Below are 9,780 nucleotides of genomic sequence, written 5' to 3'. Positions count from 1 at the left end.
TGGGGCCTGGGGTGAGCAGGAGTGGGGACCTGCAGCCCGTGCCCAGCCCCACAGGGACCCGCCCGCGCTCCTCCCCCGCCGCTCCGGCCCCCGCGCTCCTCGTCGCTGGGAACCCCCTGCGGGCGCAATGACGATGCGCAGGGCGATGGCCGTGAGGGCACAGCCCGAGTTCTGGGGCGTGGGCCGGAGCGCGGTTGGCCTTGACCTTCTTGGAAAGCCCTTGGCGGCAGGTGACTCCGCTTAGTCACAGCCCCGCGGGCGGGGACTCCCCGAAGGAAAGGAGGCCCCGCGGAAGGAGGCGCTGAATGAGACGCATGAGCGCCACCGCCGCCGCCGAACATCCCCCGGGGTGGAAGCCAGGACCTGCGTCCCCAGATCCCCCAGGCCCGGCGGTGGGTTCTGGACACAGCCGGCCCACAGGGCGCCTGGCGGGACCTCCGAGCTTTCCTGTTTTTTTTCTGCAGCCTGGCTGGGCTTAGGGAGAGGTGGCGTGGTGCGCCTCTTGATGATGGGGACGCGTGTGGCACAGGGAGCCAGGTGCAGCCAAGGCCTGGAGGGGTGCCTCTGGCCCCGCCCAGGTCACACTTCCCCTTCGTGAGGTCGGGATCTTTGTACAAGCTGGGCGCCCCCCCCCCTTTTTTTTTTTCAAAAATGATCAGAGGGAATGAGCCTCAGCCAGGACAGGGGCTACGAGGCTGCCTGTTGCCAGGACCACCCACCAGCCCGAATTCCGGCAGGGCTCTCCTCCTCCACCCACAGCCCTCCACCCACACCCCTCCATCCACACCCCTCCAGTGGCTTCAAGGCCTTTCTGATTTGGCCTCAGTTCACCTGTTTACTTCAGGGACACCTGGTTATACTGCCAGAGGCAGGTTGGGGGGCCTGCAGGGCCAGCCTCTCTCAAATCCACTTCTGGCTGTGCGGGTCCCCACAGCGCTTCCTTACCCCTTCCCCACGCTGGGATCTGAGAAGCAGATATGGGGGTCCTGGTCTCAGCGTCCCTCTCCATCCCGGGTGCCCTGCTGCTGCCAGCTCACATGCCCACCATCCCACCCTCAGGGTCAATGTGGCTGGAGAATGGCCTCTGGGGAGAGCGGGGTGGGGGCTGTAGCCTGGTGTACCCCCAGCCTGCTGTCCCAGGTGAATGCAGACCCCTGGCTCAGCTGCTGACCAGATAACAGTGGCCCTTGTGCCACAGCCTGGGTGGGGGCTGGGGTACCAGCCCCGGGTGTCTCCAGGCGCAGAATGGCACCCACCCCCACCCCACCCGCAGGCAGCGGCCAGCAGGAGACATTGTCCCTCCCCCTCTACCCTGGCTATTAATAGCTCCCTGGGCTAGGAGCGGCTATAAATAGCCCCAGCCCCTCACACAGGCCCATTCAGGCCCCCGCTGCCTGGGTGAGCACAGCAGCCACACTTGCACTCACTCAGAGCCGTGCACACAGGAACTGTGCCACTCCTGCCCCTCCACGCCATCTGCACTGCACAGACCCAGGCTGTCCCTGCAGCCCTCACAGGGTCTCCTGTGGCAGGGGAGGCCCCCAATGGCTCTGGAGGCTTTTTCTTTGCTCCTCTCACCACTGCCCGGGGTCCCCTCGCGGCCACTAGCTACTCCTGGGTCCTACTCTGAGGCTTCTGGAAGTCAAACGCATTCGCCCAAAGCCAGCCTGGGGGGAGGTCCACCTGGAGGGAGGCCCAGCCCCTGCAGAGAACCAAGCCTGGCCTCTGCCCCAAGCACTGCCACCTCGGGCCGTGAGGCTCACAGGGTCCCCCAGCCCAAGGCTGGTCCAGCCTCCCACCTGCCCTGTGGGGCAGACGTCACTGCATTCCCACTCCTTGCCCTGGAGGCTTCATTGCTGTCAACAAGGCTGTGACCCCCCACTGTGACTCCATTCCCAGGGTGACAGGATGGGCAACTGGTCCAGGAGAGCCTGCTCTGTGGACCCCCTACCCGTCCACAATAGCCAGGCTCCGTGGCTGGTGGTGACAGGAGACAGGATGGGGGGCATGGGGGCTGCTGTTATTGTGTCCAGAGGAGAAAAGGAAAACAATCCTGTTTACGGAAAAGGAATGTCCGTCCACTGCCGCCAGCCAGTGGCCTTCCTGGGGGGACAGAGGCCCTTTGTTGGGAAAACAGGAAGCGAGGATTTCCAGGATCTGCCAGGCTGCCCGCCGGCCACCCGCCCCACTTCCGCCAATTCTCGGCAGCCTGCGCTGGCCACCAGCTGCCGGTCTGTCCATCCACGTTTCTGTCTATCCGTCTGACTGTGGGGCCCAGGCGTACAGCCTCAGCACATCCTGCTCTATGTGGTGCCCCAGTCACGCAGCAACAAACACCCACAGGGTGTCCTCGGAGGGCCTGGGAGCGGAGACCCAAGGAGTGGGGACCCGTGCCCCACACAGGGAAGGGCAGTGCCAGACATGGAGAAGGCACATGGGGCAGGGGCCACGGGGCAGGAACCAGGGAGGCGGGAACAGCCAAAGAGAAGCTGGGCCAGCCTCTCCCCTCCCCACCCAAGAGACAGGGACGGTTTTGGGGTTAGGGGTCACTGTGTCCCTACTACCCAAACCCACATCCAGTCCATGGCCCACGCGATGCTTGCCTGTCACTGACCCGGGAGAGCATGGGCACGAGCTCACCTGCGCATGAACACCAGACGTGTGCACGCTCAGCTGACACTCTCACCTGCGCACACACGCACACACCAACACCCTCAAGCACAGACGCCGGCACCGTCACGAGCGTGGAGACCACCCCAGGACACCAGCAGCTGTACCCCCGGCAGGGCTCCGTTGGCCGATGGTGCCCAGGGGACTGCTCCCGGCCCCTGTTGGGGGCTTCTCTGATTCTGTGTGGGTTCCCGTGTGCCCTGTTTGGGCTCTCACCAGTCAGAAGGGACTGGCACAATGCCTGTGACCTCAGTCCTGGGCAGGGGCAGGAGGTGCCATGATCAGGCAGGCCTGGGGCAGGACTCTGTTTAGGCCCAGCTGGAGGACCCTCTGCCCCCACCTCCACATCCCAAGTGGCAGCTTCCTCCCACTGTGGTGGTGATACAGGAGACAGAAAGAAATTATTTAGGGAGATGGTGAGGGCAAAAAAGTCCTCAGCAGAACTTCCCTTCTAACCAAAAGCAGGCCGGGCAGGGTGGCTCACACCTGTAAGCACAACACTTTGGGAGGCCAAGGCAGGCAGATTGGCCCTGAGGTCAGGAGTTCCAGACCATCCTGGCCAACATGGTGAAACCCCATCTCTACTAAAAATACAAAAGTTAGCCAGGGATGATGGTGTGTGCCTATAATCCCAGCTACTCAGGAGGCTGAGGCAGGAGAAGCACTTGAACCTGGGAGGCGGAGGTTGCAGTGAGCCGAGATCTCACCACTGCACTACAACTTGGGTGATAGAATGAGCATTAGTCTCAGTAAATAAATAAATAAATAAATATTAGCCAGGTGTGGTGGCAGGTGCCTGTAATCCCAGCTACTTGGGAGGCTGAGGCAGAAGAATCCTTTAAACTTGGGAGGCAGAGGTTGCAGTGAGCTGAAATCACACCACTGCACTCTCAGCCTAGGCAACAGAGAGACTCCGTCTCAACACAAAACAAAGAAAAGCCAAACGCAGTCCAAGAAATCACTTCTTTTCTAATGAAGAGCAGCCTGGAAGATTAGGTTGCAAGCATAGATCAGGCTAGAAGCTTGCACAGCAGATGGAGGCAGCTGCACAGATAGAAAGGGCTCCCTGGGGCCAGGAATGTCCACCCTGGGGCTCCATGTCCCTCTTAGTTAGCACAGGCACAGTAAGAAAAAAATGAGCGGCATGGAGTAGCTACTCACCTGCATAATAAAAGATTGGGGTGCTGGCCGGGCGCAGTGGCTCACGCCTGTAATTCCAGCACTTTGGGAGGCTGAGAAGGGCAGATTACCTGAGGTCAGAAGTTCGAGACCAGCCTGGCCAACATGGTGAAACCCTGTCTCTGCCAAATATACAAAAATTAGTAGGGCATGGGGGCACGTGCCTGTAATCCCAGCTACTCAGGAAGCTGAGGCAGGAGAATTGCTTGAACCCGGGAAGCAGAGGTTGTGGTGGGCCCAGATCGTGCCATTGCACTCCAGCCTGGGCAACAGAAGTGAAACTCTGTCTCAAAAAAAAAAAAAAAAAAAAAGATTGGGGTACTACACTATGCAGATGGCATGCCTGGTCCCAACCAGTTTGTCGTACCCTATGTAGATCAGACACCACTTCCCCACTGGCTCATCTATAAAAACCTCTGCACTTCATCTTGGATGGGCAACCCATTTTTCCGGGACCCCTATCTGTAGCAGAGAGCTGTTCTCTCTCTCTCTCTCCTTTTTATTATTTTTTTTCTTGAGATGGAGGCTCAGTCTGTCGCCCAGGCTGGAGTGCAGTGGTGTGATCTCAGCTCACTGCAATCTCCACCTCCCAGGTTCAACCAGGTTCAAGCAATTATCCTGCCTCAGCCTCCTGAGTAGCTGTGATTACAGGCGTGCACCCCACTCCTGGCTAATTTTTGTATTTTCAGTAGAGACGGAGTTTCAACATATTGGTCAGGCTGGTCTCAAACTCCCAACCTCAGGTGATCCACCTGCCTCAGCATCCCAAAGTGCTGGGATTACAGGCATAAGCCACCATGCCCAACCTGGACAATCTGCATTTAAAAAGTGCTTTCTTAGGAAGTATGTCAAACATACATGGCTTGAGCCACAGTACCCAGCCTATTCCCTCCCTCCCTCCCTTCCTTCCTTTCTTTTGAAATGGAGTTTTGCTCTTGTTGCCCAGGCTAGAGTGCAATGGCATGATCTTGGCTCAGTGCAACCTCCACCTCCCGGGTTCAAGTGATTCTCCTGCCTCAGCCTTCTGAGTAGCTGGGATTACAGGCATGCACCACCACACCCAGTTAATTTTGTATTTTTAGTAGATACAGGGTTTCTTCATGTTGGTCAGGCTGGTCTTGAACTCCTGACCTCAGGTGATCCACCCACCTCAGCCTCCCAAAATGCTGGGATTATAGGCTTGAGCCACCATGCCCAGCCTATTCTCTTTCTTTTGCTGATTAAATGTCTGCTTTAACCTCACCCTTCCTGTGTCCTCATCCTTGATCTCCGTGGCTGCGAGACCAAGAACCTCGGGTGTCACCGCAGAAACGAGGCTGCTTCAGTGGGTCTGTCTTCGGACCCAGGAGACACCTGCCCTGGTGTAGGTGAGGGAGGCCCACGTGGATCTATGATGCCAGGTGGGGAGGGCAGAGGACAGGTGTGAGGGGACAGTTGGAGCAAGACCCCTGGTCAGGCATGCCTCAGTTCAGAGGCCCAGACAGCACAAGCAGAAGAAGGAGAGGGTGCTGGGAGGAGCCATGGCGGGGGCTAATCCAGGGCCTGTGGGCCCTGTGAGGGCTTGGGGTTCACTCCCATCAGGTGGGGCTGCACCAGGAGGCTGTGGTTGAGGCTCAGGGGGTCTCTGCTGCTGAGCACAGGTGGGGACTGGGAGCAGCAGGCTGTGAAAGTCCCAGCCCATTAGGAGGATGAGCAGTGGCCTGGCCAGATTCCAGGTCTGTTTTAATGTGGAGTTGATGGAACTTTCGGAAGCTGGGGTGAACGGTGAGATGCAGACAATTCCAAGAGTGGACACGGCTTAGGGGGCCAGAGCCTCAGCTCACAGCTTGACCCGCCCTTGCAAGAGCCGTTTCCAGGTTCATTTAATGGTGAATGAATGAATGAACCCACTGTTTATCCAGGCACCACTGCGTCATGGCACAAGTGGGCTCTCAGGAAAAACTCCTTATCGAATGGTGAATGAATGAATGTGTGAGAGACAGAGTGAGTGAGTGAGTGATTGAATGAGCAAGTGAGTGAATGAGTGATTGAATGAGTGAGTGAATGAGTGAGTGAATGAGTAAGTGAATAAGTGATTGAGTGTATGAATGAATGAGTGAGTGAATGAATGAATGTGTGAATGAATGAATGAGTGGATTAGCGATTGAGTGAATGAGTGAGTGATTGAGTGAATTAGTGATTGAGTGAATGAGTGAGTGAGCGAACGAGTAAGCGAATGAGTGACTGAGTGAACAAATGAGTGAATTAATAAGTGAATGAGTGAATTAGTGATAGAGTGAATGAGTGAGTGAATGAGTGAGTGATTGAGTGAACAAGTGAGTGAATGAGTGATTGAATGAGTAAGTGAATGAGTGGTTGAGTGAATGAGTGAGTGAGTGAATAAGTGATTGAATGAGTGAATGAGTGAGTGAATGAGTGAACGAGTGAGTGAGTGAGTGAACGAGTGAGTGAATGAGTGAGTGAGTGCATGACTGAATGAGTGAGTGAGTGAATAGATGAGTGAATGAGTGAGTGAGTGAATGAATGGTTGAGTGAATGAGTGGTTGAATGAGTGAGTGAATGAGTGAATGAATGAGTGAGTGAATGAATAAGTAAATGAATGAGTGAATGAGTGAGTGATTGAGTGAATGAGTGATTGAGTGAAACAGTGAGTGAGTGAGTGAATGAGTGAGTGAGTGAATGAGTAAGTGAATGGGTGATTGAGTGAACGAGTGAGTGAGTGAGTGAACGAGTAAGTGAGTAGATGAGTGAATGAATGAGTGATTGAGTGAGTGAATGAGTGAGTGAACGAGTGAGTGACTGAGTGAATGAATGAATGAGTGAGTGAATGAGTGAGTCAACGAGTGAATAAGTGAGTGAGTGAATAGAGGAGTGAACGAGTGACTGAGTGAACAGAGGAGTGAATGAGTGATTGAGTGAATGAGTGAGTGAGTGAATAGATGAGTGAATGAGTGAGGGAGGGAGTGAGGGAGGGAGGGGGTGAGTGAGTGGGGGAGGGAGTGAACTGGCCTCCCAACCCCCCAGCTGCTCTCTGCTGACCCGAGATCTGGAGATGCCCAGCTCCCATCCTGCCCTCCTGGGCTAGTGGTGGCCACATGTGGGAGGGAGGAGTGGTCCGAATGCTGTACTGTGACTTCTGAAGCCACAGGCAGCGCCAGAGTGTCTGGGGAGGACAGAAAGCCACGCTGTTCCCTGCGCAGGGGCTGGGCCTGCCTGGAGGTGAGCCGGGGCCAGGCGGGCTGGGGCCCGGGAGAAGGAGGGCCGGCCTTGCAGACAGGACGTGCTGTGGTGGGAGCCGGAGCCTTCAGACCCGGGGTCAGCCTCACCCATGTCCAGCCGGCTGGTGTGGACCCCCAGCCGTCTCAGGTGGGGTGCGGTGGCCCCTGGAGGGGGGGGGGGTTTCTGCTGCCCACCCAGCTGCACGCCGAGAGCGGCCAAGGGAGACTGGAATGCCAGCTCCTCGTGGAATGGCCGCGGTGGCTCTGAGCGCTTTGCCTGAAAACCACTCTTTCCTAAAAATCACTCTGAGGAATTTGCTCCCCAGGCCTCCAAACCCAGAGCAGAGCCCCGGAAGCTACTGGAGGGGCTGGTGAGTGGGTGGGGCTGTGCGGTAAAGATCGTCTCCTCTGAACAGGCCCCGCAGGAGGCCCTGGGTCGGCCTGGCCCTTGGTCGTTGAGGAGTATCCAGCTCTCCAGGCCCCTGCAGGTCCCCCCTCGCCCGACACCAGCCCCCCAGGGTGGGCCTGGCTGTTGTCTCATTTCCAGCCAGGCCAGCTCTGGGTGCCATGCAGCCCATCGTGAGCTGAGAGTGGAACTCGAGGTCCTCGAGGCACCCCCCACCCAGGCCTTCAGGGAAGGACCCAACCACCAGGCATGTCAGGAAGGTCAGGTTTTCTCTGCGGAGAAGGATCCCACCTTTGGGACCCTCGGAGGTCACACCACCCAGAAGGGAGAAAGTGAATGCCGGCCGAGGGCTTCCTGGAGGAGGGGACCCCGGGGAGCAGCACTCCAGCCAGCTAGATGCACGGGGATGGCATGTATGCACAGGCGTGTGAGTGCCGGCGTGCATTTAGCACCAGGGGAGGGAGGCCCAGACTCACAGCCTTGCCAAGCTAGACACCCTTAGCCCTAGGCACCCTTAGCCCCAAGCCCCGGCGGACGGGCTTCTGGCAGTCTGAGAATCCAGGCCTGGCTGGTAGAGATAGACATTTCCACTTCAAGACCCACCAGGATCCCCCACCTGCCAGTCACCCAGGCCACGGCTGGTCACCAGACACCCTGCTGGAACTGCGGGTCCTGAGTGTGGGCCCGAAAGGGATGGGGAGGTTCCTGCCCGTCCTCAGCTGCACTCGCGCCCCCACTGCCCCTCTGGGAAGCCCCTGGCGTCTAACATCCTGTCCAGCCAAAGACTTGCCAAGCCCAGGCCCAGGCCTGGTCACCCCCAGCAGGGTAACCACAGGATGGCCAGGCCTCGGCCCCCCAGAGCTGCCTCCCTGAACCCTGTCCTGGCCTGGGAAGACTGCTTCTTACATTGCTGGGCCTGGCGACCAAGTCTGTGGGCAGAAGGGGCCCTCCAATGCCCAGGGCAGGCCTGGGGTTATCCAGGCCTCCCGGGTCCCACCTCCTCCTAGACCTGGCCTTGGTCTGAGCACCTGTTCTCTCCATGCAGGTACCTGGGCCTCTGACATCCCCACGGGTGGAGGAGGTGTTGGGTGGCCCGGGGTTGCCAGCGCACCAGGTGGTAACCTCTGCCCCGGACCTCAGGCTGCAGTGCCAGGCACCCAGAGTGCCAGGAGCCCACGCAGCCACAGTGACAGCCAGGCCATGCATCTCGGAGTGCGCTTGTGCCAGCACAGAGCTCCTGACCCCATGATGCCCTGGGGGGTTGGGCCTGAAAAAAAGTGTCACTGCTCACAGGCCCCCCAGAAAACTCTGCTCCTCTGGGGCCAGAGACGCTATGAGAAGTGGCCTTTTATTATATAAAACTGTTTTCTGCAGAACTTAAGACTCTCACGTGACCCGCCTGATGAAACCACAGCCCCAAACAGCTCCCTGATTTTAGCCTTGTAGGAGATCCTGGGGCGGAGGGAAACTGCTGAACCAGACCTGGATTCCAGACCCACCAGGAGGTCATACATGTGTGCTGTTTTAAACCACTGAAATCTGGGGTCGTTTGTGACACAACGAAGCAACAGGTCACCATCACGGTGTTGAAGGTGGGGCCAGCTGGGCTTGCTGGCTGACTCTGGGGCACTGGAGGATGCCAGAGTGTTGACCTGAGCCTCTGGCAGGTGCGGCTGGCAGCACCGGGACAGGGACAATGAAGGCTGCAAGTTAAGAACTCTGTGCTGGGGCCGGATGCTGGCTCACGCCTGTAATCCCAGCCCTGTGAGAGACTGAGGCTGACGAATCATGTGAGGTCAGGTTCGAGTTCAGCCTGCCCAACATGGTGAAACCCCGTCTCTACCAAAAATACAAAAATTAGCCAGGCATTGTGTTGGACGCCTGTAATCCCAGCTACTCAGAAGGCTGAGGCAGGAGAATCACTTGAACCCGGGAGCGGAGGTTACAGTGAGCCAAGATCGTACCACTGCACTCCAGCCTGGGCGACAGAGTGAGACTCTGTCTCAAAAAAAAAAAAAAAAAGACTTTGGATAAATGTGTGTTATCCAACAACTTTGGATAACAGAAAACACCATGACAAGTTGACAAATGGATTACAGAAAAAAGAATGAGCTTCGTCCGTTAGCACCTATAATGTCATTTCATCCTGTATTTTGAACAATGAACACTGAATTCTCATGTGTGCTGGGCTCTGCAAATCATGTGGCTGCTCCCAGCAGTCAGGAAAGAGAGTGGGACTCAGGGGAGGAGGCAGGACGAGCTGAGACCCAGGCCGCCTGTCCCTACCCTGACCAGGACAGCGTTCCA

This window comes from Colobus angolensis, unplaced genomic scaffold (assembly GCF_000951035.1).
Source record: "Colobus angolensis palliatus isolate OR3802 unplaced genomic scaffold, Cang.pa_1.0 Scaffold208, whole genome shotgun sequence".
In the NCBI taxonomy this organism is placed as follows: domain Eukaryota; kingdom Metazoa; phylum Chordata; class Mammalia; order Primates; family Cercopithecidae; genus Colobus; species Colobus angolensis.
This window is presented reverse-complemented; position numbering follows the sequence as displayed.